This window comes from Triturus cristatus, chromosome 1_2 (genome assembly GCF_964204655.1).
Source record: "Triturus cristatus chromosome 1_2, aTriCri1.1, whole genome shotgun sequence".
Lineage (NCBI taxonomy): Eukaryota > Metazoa > Chordata > Amphibia > Caudata > Salamandridae > Triturus > Triturus cristatus.
In genome coordinates, this window is record NC_140580.1 from 835,651,574 (window position 1) to 835,676,466 (window position 24,893).

The 24,893-nt window shown below is 45.2% G+C and overlaps 1 protein-coding gene and 1 long non-coding RNA gene across 2 annotated transcripts in view; one reads left to right on the forward strand and one right to left on the reverse strand.

The window, feature by feature from the left end:
- Window positions 1-24,893, forward strand: part of LOC146868106 (uncharacterized) — a 230,857-nt gene that overhangs the window by 46,432 nt on the left and 159,532 nt on the right. The gene's annotated exons all lie outside the window — the stretch shown is intronic.
- LOC146868107 (uncharacterized) overlaps window positions 9,133-24,893 on the reverse strand; it is a 30,378-nt gene continuing 14,617 nt past the window's right edge. Inside the window, exon 2 of the long non-coding RNA XR_014962414.1 lies at window positions 9,133-11,920. This is a non-coding gene — a long non-coding RNA (uncharacterized LOC146868107). The remainder of the gene's footprint in view (window positions 11,921-24,893) is intronic.

A 24,893-nucleotide genomic window follows, 5' to 3' on the forward strand; every position in this document is an offset into this window, starting at 1 on the left:
GAGCCAAGCTTGGGCAGGGGAAGGTAGAACAATAGGTATCCTGTCACAGGGAGGTGTGACCACCTCCCAGACAGGATTTAGTGTATTGTGGCAGGGTGGGAGCGCTTGCCAGTGCCACATAGTCTGCGTGCAGGGCACACTTGGTGCCCTCCATGCATAGTCCAGCTCAAACCAGTTGAGGGAGCTGTTGGCTCCTGCTCTGGCGCAAACCTAGACAAAGGACAGGGGAGTATCCTCCCCCTTGTCCAACCCCTCCTTAGGGAGGGATCCCTGTTTCGTCCAAACCCTTTTCTTACGGTACTTATGGGCTTACCTGAGGGCGGGTCCCTAAATTCTTCGTGGGACAAGATACAATTCCGACACCATTTCTTCTTCGACTGTCTGGGCACTCTGGACTTCGCTCTGGGCATCAAGGCTGCAACCGGGAAGACTCCTGCTGCTCCTGATCTCGTCGCCCTGCTCCTCTCCTGCAACATCCATATCTGTGCATCATACAGGAACCTTCCAAGGCCTGTGGGCATCCAAGACACCTGAAGGAATCTCCCTTGAAGTGAAGGAGTCACTTTCCTGCATCTGCAGGAATTGCAACTAAGCTGACTAGTCTGCTGATCCTAAGCTCCCAAAAACTCTGAAAGGCTCAGCAGCACTGGTGGTAGTTCTTCACATCCCTCGAGGCCTGCCCTGTCCTCTCACCAAGTTTGAGGCCAGTATCCCTTGTCGGAGCCGCAGGAACTGAACCCGTGTGCACCATTTCGACTTGCAGTTGCAAAGGCTTATTGGCTTCCTTCCACCAAGATCTCCGGGCTCCAAGTAACACCAACCTCAAGCATCTCCAGTGACTAAAAACGTCATCCTCACCGCATCTTCTTGCATCGTGGCCTTGTATCTTTGGTGAGCTGCTTGAGGTCTTCTTGCGACTCCAGTGGCTCTGGCCTGTGGGTCCTCTTGAGGGTCATCTTCGTATTCTTTGGGCTCCCTATGATTGCTTGGGGCCTGTCCTGAGTCCCCTGCTTGAAGTGAGTTTCCTGGACCTTGCTGGTCCCGACATTGCACCTTCTTTAACTTTCACGCTGGTTGCAGTTGCCAAGGCTGGTTGGTGCTCCCGCCAAACAACGACCCCTCAACTTACGACATCTGATGTGGGACAGCTCGTATCCAGTTCCTGGTCATCCTCAGCATCACTTGGTCCACACAGCTGCAGTTTAAAGGTCACTGTCAGCTTCCCTGCAACACCGACATCGGTGGGCATTCGTCTTCCGTGCCTCCTGGTCACTCCTGAGAGGCATAGAATCTGTCCCCTCTGCTTGCAGGTTCTTCACATCTTGAATCCACCTTTGGGTTCCACCAGACACTTTCACCTTCTCCAGCAGTGGCATCTTTCTGAACCTGGGTTCAACTGTGGTTTCCGACGCCACTTCACACCTATGCACCTGGCTTCCCTGGGGCAGGTATCCATGGGTGAGGTGGCTCTCCAACCTTCTGTCTTCCACAGGGTTTCTTCAGGGTCCACTGGGAAGGGTCCTTCTTTAAAATTGCAACCGCAACTTACCCATTGACTTGAATTGATCACGCGGTTGTGTTCCCACTTAGTACACAACCTCTGTGGGGTCCTAGTTACTTCCCACGGGTATTTCCTTGGGTCCCTAACACTTCTACGTCTTCTGTGTACAGTCTTGACTCGAGTTGTGGTTCGCATTTCACATATTTAGCATATGGTTTGGTCTCCCCCTGGTGACCACTGTGTATTTCATGCTACTTACCTGTTTCTATCGTAAAGTATTGTGTTTATCTCTGGGTAGGAGATATTTGTATAAGTTAGTGAGTGTCTTATGATAAATACATATTTTTATAAATACACTGTGTGGTTCTTTTTCACTTAATCTATACTTATAAGATTATGTTCTGGTAAAACAAGCTGCTTTACACTCCTTCTGGACTAAGCCTGAAGGCTGCTCTCCACAGCCACCACTTAGGGAGCTTTCTAAGGTTGTCTAAGACCACTAAAATCACCATAAGGGTTGTCTGGATTGGTACAAGGTGCGCACTTACATAAGTGTATACCATATACGAAGCCAGCTTCTCACAGATGGTGTTTCTCATTCAGAGGGGACCAGTGACTCTACGAGTGTGGGGCACATACACCCAATTAGGAAGACTACCACACTTCTCAGCAGTCGCAGTGACCAAGATCTCCTATTATGGACCACGTCAGTGAGGCTCAAGACAGTTCTTCCTCACATGTTTCTTCACCAGGACCCAGTCACCAGGACTAAGGTATTGGCACTGCTCCTAATGTGGCGGTGCCACATTAGGCGCCAGCACCGCCACCAACCTGGTGAGACACAGAACGAACCATGGTAGCAAATCCTTTACAGTAATTGCGCACTAAGGGGGATATTCTCAACAACGTGTGATAACTACTGCAAAAGTAGCTTAACGCAACTCTTCACATCGCAGTCTATCGTGGGAAAATTACACCGTGTTAACGTGGTATTCTCAACACGGCGGCACCATGCAATAGACCCACCACAACGCGTCAAATGAACGCGTTAAAATCAACGCGATGCTGCAAAAATGTGAAGCATGAATGCGAAAAAAGCGGCGATGGCGCAAATCGCGATACAAAAATCTGCGAAAACCAGCCACAGGCCTGCAATCCCCACGCGGCATGCGGGAAAATGCACTATAAAAGTCGGAGAACAAAAAACATACAAAAGCCAAACAGCGAAGCACAATGGAGTCAGCCAGAGCAGGTGCAGAGGACAACCAGAACCCCACAAGCCCCCCGGAGGACCAGCCTGGGACCTCGGGGTCAGGGAAGGGCAAGGAGAAGAAGAGTAGGAAGAAGCGGTTCAATCCGCATGAAAACAGGATCCGGATAACGGAGGTGATAGAACACCATCAACTACTGTTCGTCACCTCCACTGTGTCATTGGCAACTAAAAATGGAATATGACAGACCATCGTGGACATGCCGAATGCAGTCGGAGTGCTGAAGAGGACAATGGAAGAGGTCAAGAGGTGCTGGAATGATGTCAAGCGCAAAACCAAGCAGAAACTTGCAAACAACCGGAAGGGACAATGCAGACTGGAGGTGGCAGTCCAGCGTCACAGGAGGAGCTGGACAAGATGGAGGAAATGGTGTCCACAGTCATCAGTGGGGAGACGGTGGCAGGAGATGGGGGACCGGACACTGCTCAACATGACCGGATGCAACAGGGTGAGTAACAACCAGGGACTTGGGGGACGGGGGGAGATGGGCACATGGCACACATGCACAAGTAAGCACAGCACAGCTGCGTACAAAACGTGCCCCAGACCCCCAACTCCCACCAAGAGACCAATGTACCCAAGTAGGCAACATCTCAGCACTGTATAAGCACAGAAGCCAGAGGCACACCGCATGTAAGGGATAAGGGGCAGCCAAATCAGAGCTGCAGGGGCGACTCCCCCAAAATGCGGCACACACACATCACATGCAGAGCACATCAACATTGACTACGATGTGGCACAATCCGCAACACGTCCACAACAGAACAGAGGACACAACTGGTGCCGCTTGTGTGTAGAAACTGGCCAATCACATATGGCATCGTAGGGAAATGTGAGTTGACAATGTACAAGTACAAACACACATCTGTGATGTAGTCGAAATGTCCACTATCCCGCATCCTATAGGCAGCTTCCCACAAACAGTCACAATGTACACTGTCATTCAGTCTGAATGTGAACATGTACAATGCGTCAACACACGTCAACACAATGTCAAATTGCATCTCCCCTTCACATTGCAGAGGGAAATTCAACACCTCCTGCAGAGCAGTCCCAACCTCTCTTCTCTGATGACGAAGAGGACCACCACACCTTCGACTCTGACGCCCTCCAACAGCTCATGGAGAGCCTCCGCAGCCCACTTCCAGAAGCAGGGCAGCTCAGCTGCTACGAGAACCCACCCCATGCACAGAACACACAGCAGGCAGCACCCACCACCACGGCAGCCTCCCAGGACCCCCACGACGAACAGATGGCCTTCCAACGCTGTGTGTTGGGGTGCCAGGAGAAGCTGCCTGAACAGATGCAGGTGGGGTTCGAACGCATGGCAGACAAACTAGACGCCATACGTGGGTGTCTAAGTCCCATCAGGGACCACTCACAGTCCCTAACGGACACCGACAGTCCGCTCCATGCCCTCCAACGAACCATGGCTGACATCGTCAGGGTCCTGACTCTGCGACAAGAATGACTGTCTAGTCAGAGTGCCTTCAGCGAGCTCGCCCGGGAGTTGGGACTCATGCGGAGGCTCATGGAGAACATGGAGCGGACGCGTGTGGAAAGAGCGTCTGCCATGGCTGCACACCAGCGAGAGGTAGCTGGGTCCCTCAATTCCATAAAGACCCTCCTCATGGCATTGCTGCCACAAGCCTGGCGCTGATGCATGCTGCTGTTACCACTCCTTACACATCTCCGGCCCTTGAGGTGTCCGTGCCACACAGTGCGGCGGACATTCCACCTCCGGCCCCTGAGGTGTCAGTGCCACAGAGTGCTGGAGACAGTACACCACCACCCACATGTGAGGCACCTGAAACAGCAGAGGACGAAAATGCGGATGAATCTGCCCTTGTGGTCAGAAGGAAGCGGTAGCATTCATGTTCACCATATGGCCTGTTTCTGCTTGAACCAATTAAGAAAGGGGGACCCCAAGAGCGAGATAAAGAACCGGTATATGCGGGGTAAAAGGCAAAATACTTCAACAAGAGAACAAAACCGGTTCAATAGGTATGTAATAGGGCCTAATAAATAGGTACTTGATAGAGAACACGACTAAACTGGAACAGAAATAGACAAATAAAAATCAAAAACACTCACAAGAGATTATAGGTATAAAGATAGACCTTTAGTATTTATTTTACTTTTTTGTAGAAAAGTTCATTTTCAATTTATACAAATATTTTTCATCAAGAAAGAGCATATATGAATTTAATACAAACAATCAAAATCCATCAATAAATATACATTAATCAAGCACATCGTGAATGCCCCACTCAAAACTCAAACTCATCCAGACATACACTCAATCGTAACCACATTCATAACATCAAATCGCATTATGGGTGAAAACAAATTATCCTTGGGTATTCGAATGGATGAATTGATTGTATCTCATCCAGAGGAGGCCAGATGGTACTCAGAAAAAGGGAAGGTCATTGAATCAAGCGCCAACGCGCGTTTCGGTGTAGGACCCACAAGGGGGCCCCACCTTCATCAGGGCGTAGACCAGGGATAATGGGGGGCAAACACACGATCTAAAAAATCAAACAAATAAATATCAAACAATACAATGAAGTGATTTGAACAAACACAGTAGTATGTTAACATAATTACAAATTAAACAACAAATTTGATATTTTTAAGTCCAAAAACGATTCCAGTTGTATCACAGATAGCTTGCGGATCAACAACTTAATATATATGGCCCAACGGGTCCAACAGTAGCATAAAAGAGCAGATCACCACTAATACATGAGTGTGACATGGTAAGGAAAAGTGAATCCAACCACCCGAATAGAAAGAATAAGAATCAAACTAAATCTGCACAGAAGGGAGAATAGAGCAACTGAAGAGTTGTCAAAATTCAAGTTGCCACAAAAATAATTAAGGAAAGGAAACACCCAACCAGTGAGTTATCAGGAGCCTGGAAAGAATATAGAGCCTATCAGATAAAAACAACAAATAACAAAAACAATACATACTAAAACAAACGTCCTTGGAGAGCCATAGATATTTAACCTCCAAACCTATATGACAACACGGTTCAGTGTCCCGTAGGGGCGTCAGATGAGGCTCACTATTAACAAGAGTTTTCTTTCCAATAGTGGGAAGCGGACGTGAAGTATGCGCTCAAGTCATATGCGCCCGAAATCTAGAAAAGGCAATAAGTGTACATGATGTAGAGAGTAGTTAACAATTTGCCAATGTCTCCTTAGACAGACTGTTCAACCAGGAACTCGCTGGGTAAGAGAAAATTAATCAATGTACGTTTAATAAACAACCTACTTGAATTCAAGATGGATCCTTTATGAGCGCGAGCCAGGAATGCTTCAATAGGGATCTTGTAAAATTGAGCGTATAGGACTGCAGGGTTTAGCAATAGTAAATAAATAACCAGTTGCCCGTATCAGGAAAGTTGCTGGCAGGCATAAATAAAATTTCTATAAAGCAAAAAAAGGGGGGAAAAACAGCGATAAGTAGGTGCGGCTTCTGAGGCTAACTGAGAGCAGTCTCATACAATCAATAACCCTAACAAACAGTTAGGCACCGGTATGGAAATAACACGGATAAAATAATTACAAAATCCAACCAGGACTTAAACGTGTGGGGCACCGTGGTTAGATAGTCCCCCACCCAAAGAATACATAAGCAGGCACAACAGGGGTTATAGTAGCACTAATCGGCTTAAGTAAGTGAGCATAGACTTGTCGACCGCTACCGTACAAACACAGCTGGCTGATAAAGCGTACGAGGACGATCCCCGAGGATACGAGCTCAGTAAACGTAATTAAATGAAAACGATCACACATCGGCTAACAGTGACACTCACATCCGACACTTACTGCCTCAAAGCGGTCCGAATCCCACACAAGCCGATGTCGCAGGTACGGGGAAGGAACGGCGTCGCTGTATCCTTCGCAGTGGGTTTGGAGAAAAACCCGCCCTTTTCAAATACCTATCGTCAATGAACCACCAGCCAATGAGATCGTGGGTGGGAGGGAGCAAACTAAACATAGACAGAGGATTCCGTGTAGTAAAGATCTACACATTGTTAGGGATTATGGCGCCATCTTTGAATCATTAACACGGGATAGAGAAATAATGAATCTGTACAGTAAGTGCTGAGCCATGTAGGTCTAAAGGTGTTTCCGTGAAGGACACACAATAATAAAAAGTGCAACACAAATAGAAGTGAAGTTACAGGGATAGGTATCCATATTTTATCCTGATAACCAAAATATTGAAAAACATCGTCCAAAGTGATGCAAAGGCACCAATAGGCTATCAAAATTAGAGAGATATATCGAGATAAAGGCAAAATAACAATGGGAACGGTAGATGTTAATCGCCCCAACAAAAATGAAGAAGAAGATAAAATAAAAAATAAGGATTAAAAAACAATAAACATTTAGTAAAAATTAGAAAGGCAGGTTCAGACTCAGGGCAAATTTGAGCTAAGATTGTAAACGAGAAAATGAATGAACCAAATCCAGACTCCCGGGGAGAGAATGGGCTCATGTACAATCAAAAGAGGCGGAAGAGATTAAATCACACTCAGAGCAATTATATGATGGCATTTTCCCATAGGATAATTTCATTAAGGCCGTGATGAACAGAGTCCAGATAAAAAATCCAGAATGTCTCCCTTTTCTTCCTGATAGAGGTGGGATTTCTTCCAGGGGGAGAGTGTATTTTTTCCAAGATAGTCCATTTCAAATCAGAGTCCTTGTGATTCATGTTTAGCCAGTGATTAACTAGAGGGGCGGATGTTTTGCTAGTGCGAATATTGGACCTGTGTTCACAAATTCGCAATCTAATTTCCCGACTCGTTTCACCGATGTAGGGAAGATCACAAGGACACATGATGATGTAAACCACATTAGAAGACCTGCAGTTAGTCATTCCGTGAAGGGTAATAGTCCGATTATTGGCCAGAATAGTGTTGCCAACCATAGCATGAGAACATGCTTGGCATGTGCCACAACGATGGTTGCCCTCCACTGGTTTAAGTCCAACAATAGCTGTTTGAATAGGTGCTGCATTCCCCGTAATTTTGCCTCTAATCAAGCAGTTTTTTAGATTCTTATTTCGCTTGAACGCAAAAAGAGGTTTAGGAATGCTGCTCCCGTCATTACCGATATTTAACAGGTACCAAAGGGAATTGATAGTCTGTCTGACCCTATGGTTAATATTGGAATGCTTGGTGACATATACCAATTTATCAGCCGGGTCGGGTTCCCTTCTTTCAAACATGGCTTCCCTGTTAAAATATCGGGCTCTTTTAAAAGAGTCTTTGATGAGTTTATGTGGGTAACCACGTTTCAAAAATTTGGTCTTAAGAATGTCAGCTTCAGCAAGGAAGTCTTTCAAATGTGAGCAATTTCTACGGAGCCGTAGAAATTGACTGAATGGGATGCTATCCCTCTGGCTCCTCGGATGATAGCTGCCATACAAAAGGAGACAACAGTCGGCTTAGTGTATAGAGACACACTAATTTTCTGCTTGATTCTGCCCTCTGCATCCTCCCCTTCCACTGTCCACCGATGCACTCTGCAACACTCACCTTGGACCTCGACATGGACTGCCATATTCTGTTTGGTCACCAATGACACAGATATTAGACTGTGGACTGAACTCCTCCTCTACTGATGTACTTGTTATTCCCTGAAGGACTCTGGCTGGCCCTCCACAGGCCAACGCTCCAAGGTGGGGATTGCATGGCCCTGTACTGCTCCAGCTACAACACTCCATTGAATGTGCATTAAACATTCATTTTCACAACAATGTGTCATGTCTATGATCTTGCAAGTGTGGAGGTATGGATGCATGTAGGGTCAACGATTTCACCTTACGTCCATGTTGCTCATGTTGTGGGACTTGGGTCACAGGGTGACACATTGCCGATTGCGTGCCGGGTGGCGCCGACACTAGAACGGAGACACACGCACTAGTTATTTCCTTGTCCAGCCATGGACGGAAGCACGCCCAGAGCCCCAGGGTCATTGTTCACACCCCTACGCTGGACTGGCATACGCCAGGCCAGCCCGCTCCGCTTACGCAACAACTTAACTCCACATTCACATGACTCTCACAACATCTCTGCCAGATATAGCACAATCAATACTGTACCGCAAGCTAAGCATAAACCTCACACACACATCCCTACCGATCCTCGCTTCTCCACCGTCACTGTTTCATTGCACGCCACTGGTACTCCATCTATTCTCCACTACTCAATCCTGGATTCTGGACTAGTGTAGAACCAAGAAAAGCCCACCTCAAGGAGGAGTGGGGGCTTGGCGGTGCCGGAATCACCCGAGTCTACTCTTACCCTCCTTATATAATAAACTGGACCCGGAAACCTTTGTCTGCAGAGAGAACAACCTTTATTACAATAGCCCGGGCTATGGAACAGAGTCCCAAGCTAGTCAGAGACAAAACCCAGGAGGCTGCTGCTTTACTCCACAGCGAACAAGCCTTATATACATTTTTACTCCACTCTTTTGGCATTCAGTCCATTGTTCAATCAGGGCGGTGTTTGCAGTTGATGACCTGATCAAGGTGGTGTTTGTAGTTGATGACCTGATCAAGGCGGTGTTTGTAGTTGATGACCTGATCAAGGCTCGGCATTCAGGCCATTGTTCAATCAGCTTGATCAAGGCTCGGCATTCAGATCATTGTTCAATCAGCTTGATCAAGGCTCGGTCAGTCAGACCATTGTCCAGATAACCTGATCAAGGTGTCAAGGATGTTTACCAAGCAGGAAGCAGAAGATGAAAAACAAGCTTGTTTACACAGGGTGTAGGTGTCTCATGGCTTTCTGTTGATGAATTGGCTAACTGCAAAGAACAGGGGGACTTGGGTATGCAATAGTTTTGAGCGTCAACAGAAATGGAGGCTGTAGGCAGGGTTTTGTCACAAGATGGCAAGGAATGGAGGAATGTAAGGAAATTAATAGAACCTAGTGAAAACTCATTTTCTTCAGACCCTCCTTTTGCCATTGAGGGGCAAAACATGTTTCTTAGGAAATGTCTATCTGCATTAGGTCGCCAATCTCTTGTTGAAGCATTATCCTTACGTTGGTGTCACGTGTACTGACCGGGGAACTTTTAAGGACCTGTGTACACATAGCACAAAGCATAGGCAAGCACTGGATACACAGGCACCATGAGATGATGACTGTTATTCCCAAGGCAAGAAAAATGAGGATCCCCCATCCCCATCTGGAAAGGAGGCCCCAAATCCAGCCCATGAGGGACCAGTCGTCTTGTTGTTGATGAATCTCAGAGGAAAGTTTATGCAGACGTTGGATAGCTTGATAGACTGATGGAGCGTTATCAGGTATGTAAATGCAGCAGCTGGAGCCGATCAGTTTACATACACCACCATGGTCAGCAAGGATGATGTCAAGTACCATTCGATGTTGTAGTGTCATCAGGCGGTCCGCCTGAAGCTCCGCGGTGATGTTGCCCAATGCTCCTGCTGTTTCATTAATGGTTGTCTCCACCACTCGGGTAAGGTGTCGTATGTTGCAGCTGTTGACCATAGGACCCAAGAAAGGCAGGAAACCTTTGAAGAAGTCCCCCGCCTCCTGTCCTGCAGTGTCATCGGCTTCAATTACTCCCCTAGGCATACGATGGTGGAGGTGGGGATTGGTCAAGTGATACGTCCCAACAGCAGTAAAGGTAGGGGGAGTAGAAAGGCCAAATAACACACACCTGACCAATTTCCGGGAAGCCAGGTATAAGCAGACTGTCCACAAACAAAATATGTATTTGGAGAAGCGATGAGTGGTGGTGAGGTAATATTCAGTGTACTGACTATTGCGCAGTCACTGACTCCTACCTCCCGGGTCCCCAATCCTTCCAGGCACACCTGGCCATGCGTGCTGATCACATTGAAAGCCTGCAATTTGGTGGGAACTTTGCGTCTGGACCGGAAGCAAGAAAAGATGATTCTACTCGAGGTGTTGAACACAACCATCTCATTGCGTTCAGCACGAGAAATGTTCAAGATGTCAGATGTCGTAGTAGGGCAGAAAGGATTACTAACATTGTCTGTGCTGTTTCGGGTGAAAGTGTCATAAAAATCGCCAATGATGGAGCTTGTTGTTCCATTGATCGTATATGCATCGGTGACGAGCATCCTCCAAGCCAGACAGGACCCAAAAACAGACAACGGATAGACGAAATAGGGGACAGTGTGTGTCATTGAGTGCGGCATGAGCCCACATACCCGTTCGAAGTATTAATCACAAGCTGATGCTGGTGCAATAATTGTAAAAAACGTATTGTTCATGAATTCCAGGCGTCGTGGTATTTCATGGGGCAACAAGGTGGTGTGGAGATGTTCCGCAGGTGTCGGTGTCGTAACCAGAGGAGCTGGGGGAGAGGTCAGTAACAGAAGCCATCCCACAACCAGCAGGATGAGGAGAGCAAAAAGTATAACTATTGTGGAAAGGAAACATTAATTGTTCAGAAGTTTGATATATTTCTTGTGTGCTTCAGAACCTTGGACTGCTGCCATTGTGCTCAGCCTGTTGTCACTAGCGGCTGTCTGTGATTGGTGGTTGCTTCACTGGATGTGGATACCAAGAGTCCTACGGACTTCCCATTGGTCCAGCATACCAGCACCGGTCTCATGCTGGGATATCACAGCCCTACAGCCTATTAGACACCAGACAGAGTCAAGGGCCAGCCCCTTTTCTTGGTCTCAAGTTGTAGCGAGTGGAGGAAGGTATGGAGTGGTCTGGAAAGAGAGCTTCTTGTTCCTTCCTCTGATCCTGCAGAGGAGGGATGACTGAACCTCCTAAGATTCGATCAGTTTCGGCTTCCGTAGTGGTGTAATGAAGCTGAGCATCACTGAAAGGGACAAAGGTCGGTACTACTTCTGTGTCGCAATCCGGCAGTCCTTCTTTCACCCATTGGTCGTACGGGAGGGGGAGAGGCACCCTTTTACAATGGGTAGCATGTGTCCAGTTCTTTCTCCCATCGACTTTTACAGCAGTGCGGGTGGCCAAAAGAACCAGTCGGGGGTGCGACCAGCGGGGCCCCAGACACTTGGTACGCTGGAAATTTCGGAGTGCCACCCATTCACCTGGCTGGATGGTGTGACCCGGGCCTTCGCTCTTGTCGGGGATAGCAGCGTGTACCTGATGATAAAGAGTACGAAAGGAATCAGTTAACTGGTATAGGTAATCAGTCAATACTGGGAACTCAACATCAGACAATTTCTTTGGCCTTGGTACGCCCCATACATTAGCTGGTCTACTGAATACCAATTCGTAGGGAGATAATCCTATCCTTGAGTGGACAGTCGTCCTTACTGACAAGAGAGCAAGGGGTAGGGCATCTACCCAGGTAACACCTGTTTCCGCCACTATTTTGGCCAATTTTAATTTAAGTACCCCATTGTATTTCTCCACCAACCCGGCTGACTGGGGGTGATTAGCAGCATGAAACTTTTGTCTTACACCAAGCCCGGAACACACAAACTGGACCACATTGGCTGTAAAATGTTGGCCATTGTCACTCCAAATCAAACGGGGCAACCCAAATCGGGGAAAGTATTCTTTCAACAAAACTTTAGCCGTTGTAATAGCTGTGCAATCCTTGGTGGGGTAGGCCTCCACCCATCTGCTGAAGGCACAGACCACCACAAGGACATATTTCAAATTCGCACACCTGTCCATGTGGATATAATCCATCTGGATGGCCTCAAAATGAAACGTAGGAGGGGAGAAGCCACCAGTGGGGGTAACTGTACCTTTTCCTGGATTGTGTATAAGGCAGATCATACATGACTTAACCACTCTGTCAGCATATAGGGGTATTTTTTCATTATACCACGTTGGCTCTAGTAACTTGCATATTCCCTTTGCACTGATATGGGCAGGGCCATGGGCCATAGTGACAACCAGGGGGACATGACTGTCTGGTAACATCCATTGCCTCCCTTCGGATATACGCACCCAACATCCCTCTATCTCTTTCTCTGCCAGATGTTCCTCCCATGTGTGCAGTTCTTTTGCAGTGGCATGACATTGAATCTTGACCACACTCTGACTAGTATTTTCCAACATTACTCCTTCCACCACCCATCTGGCTGGTCCTGTCACAAACATTCCATCTGATTTACTTAGAGCAGTCTGTCTTGCTGTTTGGTCTGCAAGGGCATTGCCTTCCCCTACATCATCAGTCACTTTCTGGTGGGCTTTACATTTAATCACTGCAACTTTCCTAGGTAATGTCAAGGCGTCTAGAAGTCTGTGTATCAGGGGACCATGTTGTATTCTAGTCCCATGTGAGGTGAGAAAATTTCTTTCTTTCCAGAGTCTGCCAAAATTGTGAGCCACCCCAAAGGCGTATTGAATGTCCGTATAGATATTAACAGTCATGTTTTTACTGATTTCACAAGCTCGTGTCAAGGCCATTAATTCAGCCGCTTGGGCCGATGCCTGTGGAATTTGTGCTGTCTCATCTACCCTAACAAGAGTGGTGAGGGCATATGCAGCAGATGTAGTTCCATCCGATCTTTTAAGACACGAACCATCTATGTATAGTGTTCCCTTAGCGTCTGTTGGGGGGTGTCTTGTAGGTCCAAACGACCCTTTGTTTCTTCTTCAGTCCGTAATATGCAGTCATGAGGGTCAGAATTTTTCTCTTGTGTCTCAGTAGGGAGTAGTGTAGCTGGGTTTAGAATATTACATCTCCTAATGTCAATGTGACTGGCAAAAAGAAAGAGCTCATAACCTGTAAGTCGTGCACTGGTAAGGTGTTGTGTCTTGGTGTTGTTGAGCAAGGTATCTACTGCATGTGGGACCATTAAGGTCAAGGGTGAAGACATAACAATACCTGCGCTCTGGCGGACCATAAGTGCAGCAGCAGCAGTTGCGAGTGAACATCCAGGGAGGGCTCGGGCTACTGGGTCAAGTGTAGCCGAGAAATAAGCACAAGGGCAATGTTTGTCTCCAAAAATCTGAGTTAAGACCGCGCAAGCGCAGCCATGTGTCTCATGGACAAAAAGAAAAAATTGTTTGCCATAGTCTGGGGTGCCTAACACTGGAGCTGTACATAAGGCATCTTTGAGTGTCTGAAAGGCAGCCACATGCTCAGTTGTTCATGGAAAACCTCTCTCTGGCATATCTTTAGTAGTGAGAGCTAAAAGAGGTTTGACAATGGCCGAAAAGTTAGGGATCCATTGTCTGCAATAGGAAGTGAGGCCTATAAAGGCACGTACTTGTTTCTGTGTCAAAGGGGGAGGCATGGAGATAATAAGGGACACTCGGTCAGCGGTAAGTTGTCTTCCCTCCTTCGAGAGGAGGTGGCTGAGGTAGGTCACTTTCTCTCGACAAAATTGCAATTTGTTCAAGGAAACCTTATGATTGTGGGAGGCAAGGTGGTGAAGTAGACGTACTGTTGCTTGTTCACAAAGTGGAGCAGAAGTGGCTGCAATTAAGAGATCATCTACATATTGCAACAGAGTGGCTCCTGCTGGGAGCGTCAGGGAGTCCAACTGATTCTTGAGAGCCTGACTATAGATGCTGGGGCTTTCAGTAAAACCTTGGGGGGGCGCGGCAGAACCGGAAACTCCGCCCTCCAAGGGAGAAACCAAAAAGATGTCTACTGTCCGGATGTATGGGAATGCTGAAAAACGCATTCTTTAGGTCAATACCAGAAAAACGAGTGGCGGTCGCTGGGACCATGGTCAAGAGGGCTGTGGTATCAGGGACAACGGGATACTGTGAGACAGTAATTTTGTTGAGAGCCCGCAGATCGATTACAACCCGATAGATTTTGGGGGCCGTGGGAGAGGGATCAATACATTTTTTAAGAACTGAAATAATTGGGCTGTTACACTCATTACCACGTGTCTCCTCAACTACTCCCGTCTTCACGAGATCTGATATTATAGATAATAGGGCAGCCTCACCTTCCTGGGGAAGGCGATACTGGCGAAGCCGGGGCAGTTGGGCACCTTGCTGGATACGGACAGTATGCGGAGAAATGTCGAGAAGTCCTACATCAGTGTCAGAAGTGGCCCAAAGTGGTGAGGGTAAGGCCCGCAGAACGGGAGGGAGGGGTCCAGAGAGGAACATAGTGACGGAGGAATCTGGTGATATGGTAAGGGACACGCCATCAGGACTACAAGAAATGGTTGCATTTAAAGCCTTTAACAAATCCATACCCAGCAAATTTTCACTATATCCAGTCGTGAGAATCAAAGGAGCATCCATATGAGCTGGACCGAGATCCAGCGGGAGAGGCTTAGAGACGGGGTTGGTGACAAGGACCCCAGAAAAACCCACGGAGACATTGAGAGAGCCAGAAAGGGGTGCCTCCGGTATCAAGGTGTGCGCAACAGAGGATCTAGTAGCCCCGGTGTCTAGGAGAAACTTCTTTTTATCCCCTGCAACTGACATCCGGACATAAGGACCTCGCTGATCCACAGGAATCGGCACTCTAACATTACCCCTTTCCTGGCTTTCCTATGGCTGGTAGAAACCTGTCTCATCATAATCATCGTTAAAGTAGGTCCTAGTGGCCTCATACCCATTGTCAAATCTGTTAACTGTACCCTGGGGCGGACCCATACGGGGTCGAACATTAGGATCTGGTGCATGCCTCTGCCTAGGAGGTTCCATATTTCCTTCCCTTTGGGTTCGGGGCATAGTTTTTCCTGACTGAATATTCTGGGCTAATACCGGGCATTTACTAACCCAGTGGCCATAAGCCTTACAGTAGGCACACTGGTCTTTATCAACGGGACCTGCCGAACTGATGGACTTCTGTAAAGGAGACTGAAGGGGGCGCTGGGGCAGCCTCTGGAACTGGTCCGAAGGCGGACCTTGGCCTCTAGCATTTTCTCCCCGGGTGGATAAGATTGTTGTAACAAAACTTTTGTTTTAAGGTCTTTGTTCTTCCTAACCTCTTTGTCTTTATCTTCATTCTCTCTATTCTCATGATATTGGGCCATGGCAAGGATGTCTGCCATATTCTGAGCTGACCACGTACTCTCAACCTTCTTAAGGCGGGCCGAGAGATCAGGTAATAAATTAGATACACATTTATCAATAAACACTGAACCCGAGCCAGGGGCTGTAGGGTCCAATCCACTGTGACTTTTGTACTCAATTTCGAAGCGGGTGAAAAAATCAGCAACAGACTCATACTTACATTGTTTACATGCATTTATCTTATCCCAATTAACAGCTATTTCGGGCAAAAGGGTCTTCATGAGTTGCAACAGATGGCCTGGGAGAGCCAGAATAGCCGGATCAGGCTTAGTCCCTCCCTCTCTGTCATTCTCCATCCTCTCAAAGTCGGTCCAGTCACCATGCAAAGCGGCATTATGGTTGGCATGGCGTATTTTGGCCCATATGTCGGGTGGTACTACTGACCCGAACAATAAGTCAATATCCTCTAAGGTAAGGACACCAGAGGAAACAATCTGACCTAATTCCTGATAGTGAAGAGCCGGATTCTTACGGGGGTCTGGTAATTGGGATTTCAATTAAAGAACATCCGCTCTTTTCCATCGGACATGCACCCACATCCTACGCCAGTGGGCTGCGGCTGCTCCAACACCCTGGTTATTGGCGAGCACTGCAGGGATAAAGACGGGAGCTGTCTCTCTCATAAGCATAGCTTTGTCATTCGGAGGTCGCGGAAAAGCTGTTGTGTCACTGAACGCAATCATGGTAACAAGGGCTTCATGCATATCATCTCCTTGAACATGACCCGTGGCAATAGTTAGTTTTAAATCAATCAATCCCCGGGGAGTATCTATGAACAATGCTTCGTATCTTTTCATTATAAGTGTGCACATATACTCTGCCATGTCTGTTTGTTGTATAGCTGTCCATTGTCTAAACGTCGACCAGATATCTTTAACGCCATAAATATTACCATTCTTTACCCAAAATGCACATTGTTTTCATATAGTGTCCCTTTCACTACCCCCATCACCATCAAGCAGATGGGAATGTATGGTCGGGGTTTGGTTAATAGGTGGGGCGGTATGAACTGTTGGAGGGAGGGGTGCTGGCAGGATGACGGGAGTCAAAGGATCAGGCAGTGGTACAATGGGTGAGGCAGCCTGAACCGCCACTGGTGGGGGTGGGGCGTTAGGAACATTTTGAGGAAGAGCGTGATACATAGGAGCTGGAGCATAGGCAGGAGGTGGACCTTCAAGAATAGCATTCAACAACGAATCCCCCTCTTCTCCTTCAACCTCAAGGTCCCTGGGAGAACGAGCGGGGTAACATTTTGTTGCCTTAGCCCTATGATGCCTATCTGCCATTTCAACCCCTTCCTGAACCTTATTTTCTAAATGCGCTTTCGCATGATCAGCCATAGACATCCTCTCTTTCTTTTTATTCAACGCTTGCTTTTTTCTCATTCTTTGATCTATTTCTTCCCTTCACAACGCGGTGGCGTCAAACATGGCTTGACGAGACCATTTGCGGAGCAGCTGCTCCTCCAGGCTTGAAAGGGCCTGGAGATCAAAGGAGCCAAACTGTGGCCACTGTAATTCAACATTGCTTCGTTTCGTATATTTTACCCATAAGGAAGAAAACATGATAGCAGATGGCCCATATTTAACATACATCTCATAACTTGGAGTTCCTTCTGGAGGAAGCAGGCAGGCTGCCTCCAGAAGGGAGTCCTCTGTATATACGTAACAACATAACTTTCGGAACTTACTACTGACTGGCATATTTTTACTTCAGGCAGACAACAGTGGGGGAAAAACACTCACCTCACTGGCTTGGCTTTTGCAAAAGTCAATACAGACAGAAAACAGAGCACAAGTGGTGGATGATCTGTCGTAGGCACGAGTCCAGATCCAGACAGAGACCGCACTAAAGGGGACACCAGCAGGACGCAGTCAGGTGGCCCAGACCGGATGGAGAAGACCGTGTGCAAGACTTCTGGTCTACCGGACTCAAAATGGGTAGGGTACATCCGTCGGACTTCCACCACGGGCCCCCTCACGAGCACCAGGCCAGACCTACGTCTCCGTGGTGTCCCTGTTCAGGCGCCATTTGTAGAACCAAGAAAAGCCCACCTCAAGGAGGAGTGGGGGCTTGGCGGTGCGGGAATCACCCGAGTCTACTCTTACCCTCCTTATATAATAAAGTGGACCCGGAAACCTTCGTCTGCAGAGAGAACCACCTTTATCACAATAGCCCGGGCTATGGAACAGAGTCCCAAGCTAGTCAGAGACAAAACCCAGGAGGCTGCTGCTTTACTCCATAGCGAACAAGCCTTATATACATTTTCACTCCACTCTTTTGGCATTCAGTCCATTGTTCAATCAGGGCGGTGTTTGCAGTTGATAACCTGATCAAGGCGGTGTTAGTAGTTGATGACCTGATCAAGGCTCGGCATTCAGACCATTGTTCAATCAGCTTGATCAAGGCTCGGCATTCAGATCATTGTTCAATCAGCTTGATCAAGGCTCGGTCAGTCAGACCATTGTCCAAATAACCTGATCAAGGTGTCAAGGATGTTTACCAAGCAGGAAGCAGAAGATGAAAAACAAGCTTGTTTACACAGGGCGTAGGTGTCTCATGGCTTTCTGTTGATGAATTGGCTAACTGAAAAGAACAGGGGGACTTGGGTATGCAATAGTTTTGAGCGTAAGCAGAAATGGAGGCTGTAGGCAGGGTTTTGTCACGAGATGGCAAGGAATGGAGGAATGTAAGGAAATTAATAGAACCTAGTGAAAACTCATTTTCTTCACTAGGGGCACTGGGGTTGGGGGTATAGACTATTCTAGGTTAGGTTCTAACTCCATTTACTTCAAGAGCTAACCATCCAACAATGCTACCAGCTGCTGGAGCTCTGACCCACTCAAACATTTATCTCCAGATCGACGACCTTTATAGCGGCACTTGACAACTTAATCTGAGTTTAGTAGGGTTTAATTATAAATTTAAAAACAAATCAATATAGATCTCAATTGACATAATCATATAGAAATATAGAAAGACCAAGTTAAGACCAAATCTCCTGAAGAGATTTACCGTATACAATACAAAACAGATGACTAATTCTATGATGACGATACAGATGATCAGGAAAAGAATTGAGTATTAAATTGCATCAGATGATTCTCCAAAGTAAGCATGAGCAAGCTATCTTTCTCTACACTACAGTAAAAGGGCAACCCTAAGCTAAGAAGCATTTGGTAAAGGTGAAATCAGAAAGGTGTCAGCTATCAGAGTCTTCAGTAGAACACACTCCAACAATGGGTCAGGTAGCATAAAGCCACACAAGCAAAAGCATAGATCTACTCTCCATGAAATCCTAAAATGCCTCTCCTATCCCTCACTACGTTCAACATAAAATATTAATTGCATTCAGGGTAGATAATCCCATGCGATCCTTGCCAGTGAATTTCCATGGCCCCGGCACAACTGGATACTTGCATCACTTTTCCCATAGCAGTAAGTTGCAACCTCGTTTATCCTTGGTCATTCCTCTCCTCTCCCATGAGAACTCGCCTCCTTGCTCATTCCCGTGCTTCTCCTTGCCACCTTCGTCTTCTCATACCTTGCCATCTAATGACAACAAAATCCTACTATGCCATTAAGGCTGTGTCCATACCTGCAGTGGAAACAAAATACAAGCAAACGCATCCTACATTGAAGGTTAAATACGAATTCCATGTTAGACTCTAAACGTGAGCATGAACTGAACTGGTTTCTCGAGGCCCACTCTAGTCAACTTTAACGGTGCACTGGGCTACAAAATACATGCACATTTCTACACACACAATAAATGCAACTTCTTAATAAATGAATAAATTGTAAAGAATTACAAAAATGTCATTCTAAATGCACCCTCTATCAAAAAAGTAAGAGGGGGGACTGGGAGCTTAAAAAGGTCCAGTGCTCGTGCTCCTGGAGTACAAATAAATCAAAGGTGGGGGGACACTGTTCCTAACGAGAAAGGAAAAGAGGTACAATCTAATAGTTGGACAGATCATGATGGACAGTCAACAAGACTGTTTCATGTTGCCCTCGCACATCCAGAGGGATGTCATGTTTCATCATAGGGCAGTTGCTCTTCGTCTGGCCGGCGCCGCAATGACCAATGGGTCCCCCGAAGGATCACTTTAGCCGAGAACTTTTGATTTTTTGCCATTTGATGAATGCAAGTGATGTCTTAGTGGGGTGGTGTTGAGTGTGCTGTGACGTGAGTTAAAACTGATTGCTGGATATCACCTAATCCTTTAATATATGGATTCCCCTGTCAGATTAAAAAAACTCATAGGTTAGTGCTACAAAGGGGTTATAATTAGGGCTCCCGGTTTTATGGTATTTATTTTTGCCCATTTTATCTGTATTTATCCATATTTATTTTGTGTTTTGGGCATGAATGTAGTTGTAGAACTGTACATTTCCATATTTATTTAAATGATAGACGCACACTTATGACTTGATGTCTGTCCTGTTTCAGCTATTTAAGTTGCCAAATATTACATAACAGTACATCCACTGGCAAATATTAGCATTATACCACAATTGTATGTTGACACATGCGGTTATTTAAAAAAAAAATTCATCATGTTTTTTAATTTCCCATGCTGTCCCATCTGCTCAGTTGTTGGGCTATAATTCATGAAATACAGCATGAAGAGTCACTTAAAAGATGCATATTTTCTGTATTTTTCCACCCTTAAAAATAAATGCAGACAGAAAACACATTTTATTGTTTTCTGTTTGTATTTATCTGTAAAAATCCGTAAAAACGGAAAACAGGGAGCCTTAGTTATAATGTATCTGTGGTATTCCACACTGGAGCATGTTGCTAGGTGCTGGATGCAGAGTCTGTGTCATGTTAGAATCCCATCTATGTCATGGATTGTTGTATATGCAATAGGTCTGTAAATGTTCAGTTACAGATATGACTGCTGGTTGATGGATGGGATCCTTTCTGTGGAATAAACATCTTGTTTCTACATGCCTGAGTTCTGGATTTATTAAGGAGGATTTTACACTGGCGTAGTCGGCTCAGGAATCTAAAAGAGAGGATCTAAACAAAAGAAAATTTCTGGATTTTTGTGGACTTGTTTTTCATTCAAGAGGGAAGAACCAGATTTATTTCTGCTGTTCATGAAGCTCGTGGAAGCTTCTGATTTAGCTGATTTTATATTTGGAGAAGCTTATGCTGTGTTATCAGCGTGTTACTTCTTTTGAATCTTGAATTGAAATCGTGTCTACGCAACTGGTGCAATCTGAGAACTCAGAGAAATCTACATGTGAAGTGACCCATACATCGTTCCATGCTGAGAACTTCATCTTATTAGCGAGCAACACGCGTAAGTTGCGTCTTCTGTGGTTGACTTTGAGGAATATAAAAATTTGCAGTGTTAATTGGAAGTGTTTGCAATGTTAATTTTTTTTTTGCATTGTTGCTATCCATATACTGCATGCGTTCGATGTGAACACTTGGAGTCAGCTGTTGGTGCTACTGTGAGTATATCGGGATGGTCGTTACTCATCTCTACCCATGAGCGAAAACTCTCTGCATTGATCGAATGCGTCTGTTACGTTGATTTTTACTCCACCTATTTGACACCATCGTTTCATGGGAGTGAGAGGTCTGTGAATTAATTCAATACGCCTCGACAACGTTAATTTTGCCTCGTGTTGGTGTACGTTTAAAAGACATTGGAAAATAAACATTTGTTGCCCAGGTATTAAGGTGCCACCAGCTTACCTCGAGATCGACGTTCCTCTCGTTCGACATTGTTGGCGGCGTCATTCATCTCATCGCTATCATGCCTCACTGGGTCTCGTCATCACGTACACGCTGACCCGAGTGTGCGTGGTGGCCATTTTGTGTACAGTTACTTAGCAACAGAGAAACAATATGCGCATAAGGGAAAAAGAGATAAAGAAACGCGTTCTTGGTGAATAACAAGCGTGAGAGTGGAATAGCGCTTTCATCACGAGGCAGACATGAAGATTTTGGAATAAATTTGGGTTTTTTTTGTAATCTTCATTTTTTCTTTTATTTTTCCATAGTTGTGAGACTTTATATTATATGGGTTATATTGTCCAGAACAAAACTGACAGTCATTAATATTTATTTATTGTATGATAACAGAGACGCCTACGAGTTATTTTGGAAAGTAGTGCCCTGTTAACTTTGCTGTTACATTACTTTAAAAACGAAATTTATTATAAAATATTGTAGATACACAATTAAAAAAAAAGAGAGTAGAGATGTTTATGTAAAGTGTTCTTCTACCTATATTGGAAATTGTGTATCATACATATTATTAGTCTACATTAATTGGGTGCAAATTTGGAAGCATGCAAAACGTTACAGCAGCTCCATTTTTCTTATCGTGTCCTGGTTCGCCTCCCATAAAATGGAAAAAATGGAAAGTTGTGTTCGAGAGGTATGCTAGAGTCTGCGGACCCTCTTTAAGTGCTGAAAGAAAGTCATTGTTATTACTGCACTGTTTAGGATCTGAAGGTCAAGATGTATTTGATCATTTGCCAGAGCTTTCAGCTGCGGAAACTGGTAGGCTAAATGACTATGAGGTTTGCATTAAAAAACTTGACAAGCATTATCTTCCCAAAGTCAGCACTATCCTTGAAAGATATCAGTTCGCAAAAAGGATGCAATCTGCTGATGAAACAATTGAGGATTACATAACTCAATTAAGGAAACTTGCTTCCTCGTGTAAATTTGAAGGGTTAACTGATGAACGTATTAGAGATCAGTTCATGTTTGGCTGTACTATCGAAAAAATTAGGGAAGAACTGTGGTTAAGAGACGAACCAACTCTTGAAGAAGTGCTTACGGTTGCCAAACGTATTGAGCACTCTTTAAAATGTGTTGCTGTCATAAAAAAGGATTCGGAAAAAGGGACTAAGGTTGAAATAGTTAAAGTAAAATCAGAAAATAGTGATATAGCGGGAACAAGTAATTCTGAAAAAATGTGGTCTGAAAGAAAATGCTATAGATGTGGTAAGGCTGGACATCTGGCTAATGATAAAAGATGTCCAGCTCTCAATCAAACATGTTCCAAGTGTAAGTTAAAGGGGCATTTTACAGCCTTATGCAAAACGAAACGTAAACCCAAGGTGAAAGAAATTGAAATATATCAAGGGGAGTTTGGTGAATCCAATTCCGAAGATCATGTCTGTGGGCAGATTGTAGTGCAGGTTGAAAACAAATGTAGTAACAAATCCTGTCCTTATGATAATATCTTGGTGGAAGGAGAACAAACTAGAGTCCTGTTTGATTCTGGTGCAAAAATAACCATCATCTCAAATGAATTTTATAACTCTAAGCTTAAGGGCAAGATTACGTTAATGAAACCTGATATCATCCCTTTGGCATATGGAGGGGAACCGATTATGCTACATGGGTATTTTTCTGGTTTAGTAGAATATAAAGATAGATTGATATCTGGAAAAATGTATGTGTCAAAGCGTGGAGATAGCATCATTAGCTGGATTCATCAGGGCGATTTGGGAGTTTTTCTTGATCCCAATGCTAGTCCATCCATACAGTTAAGAGACAGGATTCAATCTGTGGATAAAGATGTAGATGATAAGTATATACACAATCTAAAGACGGAGTTTCCAAATGTATTTAAGGAAACTTTAGGCTGTATAAAGGGGTATCAACACAAGATTCAACTAAAAGGTGATGCGGTTCCCGTGAGTTGTAAAGTGAGAAGTGTCCCACTTTCTGTGAGGGAAGACATGAAAAAAGAAATACAAATGTTAAGTAGTTGTGGGATCATAGAGGAAATTGAGGGATCTGAATGGTTGGCTCCTGTCGTTGCAGCACGCAAACCCAATGGGAATTTTCGCCTATGCATCGACTTGAGACAACTTAATAAGTGTGTAGTAGTGGATAGGTATCCATTGCCGAACATTACTGAATTGTTGACACTGCTTGATGGGGCAAAAGTTTTCAGCACAATAGACCTTACTTCGGCGTATCATCAAATAGAGCTAGAAGAGTCATCCCGGGATTACACATCGTTTATCACGCCCTTTGGCACTTTTAGATTTCGGAGAATGCCTTTTGGATTGGTGTCCGCTTCTTCAGTTTTCCAACGTGTGATGGAAAAGGTGTTAAAAGATCTTCCAGAGGTATGTGTATACCAGGATAACATTTTGGTGTTTGCAAAAGATGATATGGAACATGACATTAGATTGAGATCAGTTCTGAGGAATGTGTGTAAATACAATCTTACAGTTAAGGTGGAGAAGTGCAAGTTGAAATCCAATACTATTAATTACCTAGGTCATAACATTTCTGGAGAAGGTGTGAAACCAAAACTAGAGTTGATTGAAACCATTACGAAGATGTGTTCCCCTACAGACAAAACTGAATTGATGAAATTCTTAGGTATGATTGAATATTACGCTAAGTTTGTGATGGGTTTTGCAGTAGCAACTGTAAATATGAGGCAGTTATTGCGTAAAGGCGAAGAGTTTTTATGGTCTGATCGGTGTCAAGACGAGTTTGTGGCTATTAAGAAGAAGCTTAGTCAAGCTCCTTCGTTAAAAAGTTTTAATCCCGCGAGTAAATCAATTCTAGTGACTGATGCGAGTGAGAAAGAGCTTGGGGCAGTTTTGAAGCAGTGTGGCCCTGATGGCATGCGAACCATCATGTTTTTGTCAAGAAGTCTCAGGGATCCAGAAACACGGTATTCGGTCGTAGAAAGGGAAGCGTTAGCAGTATTTTGGGCAATAAAAAAATTAAAGAAATTCTTGTGGGGTTTAGATTTTGAGGTTCATACGGATCATAAACCTCTGATTGAAATATTTAGCAAGAAAGGTTTAGATCTTGTTTCTGGAAGAATAACCGAATGGATAATTGGGTTACAGGAATATAGTTTTGGGATAAAATATATTCCTGGGATAGAAAACGGAGTTGCAGATGTTCTTTCACGCCTGGTTCCTGATTGTTGTGTGCAGGATGACAGTGCGGAAGATGATGAGGATGATGAAATGGTTTGTTTAGTAGATCATGACATCATTTCCGAGGAAAGATGGCTGAAGGAACTAGAGAGTGATGTGACTCTGGGTGAAGTGAAATCCTTGTTAAAAAAGGGGTGGAGCTCTAGTAAAGATGGGT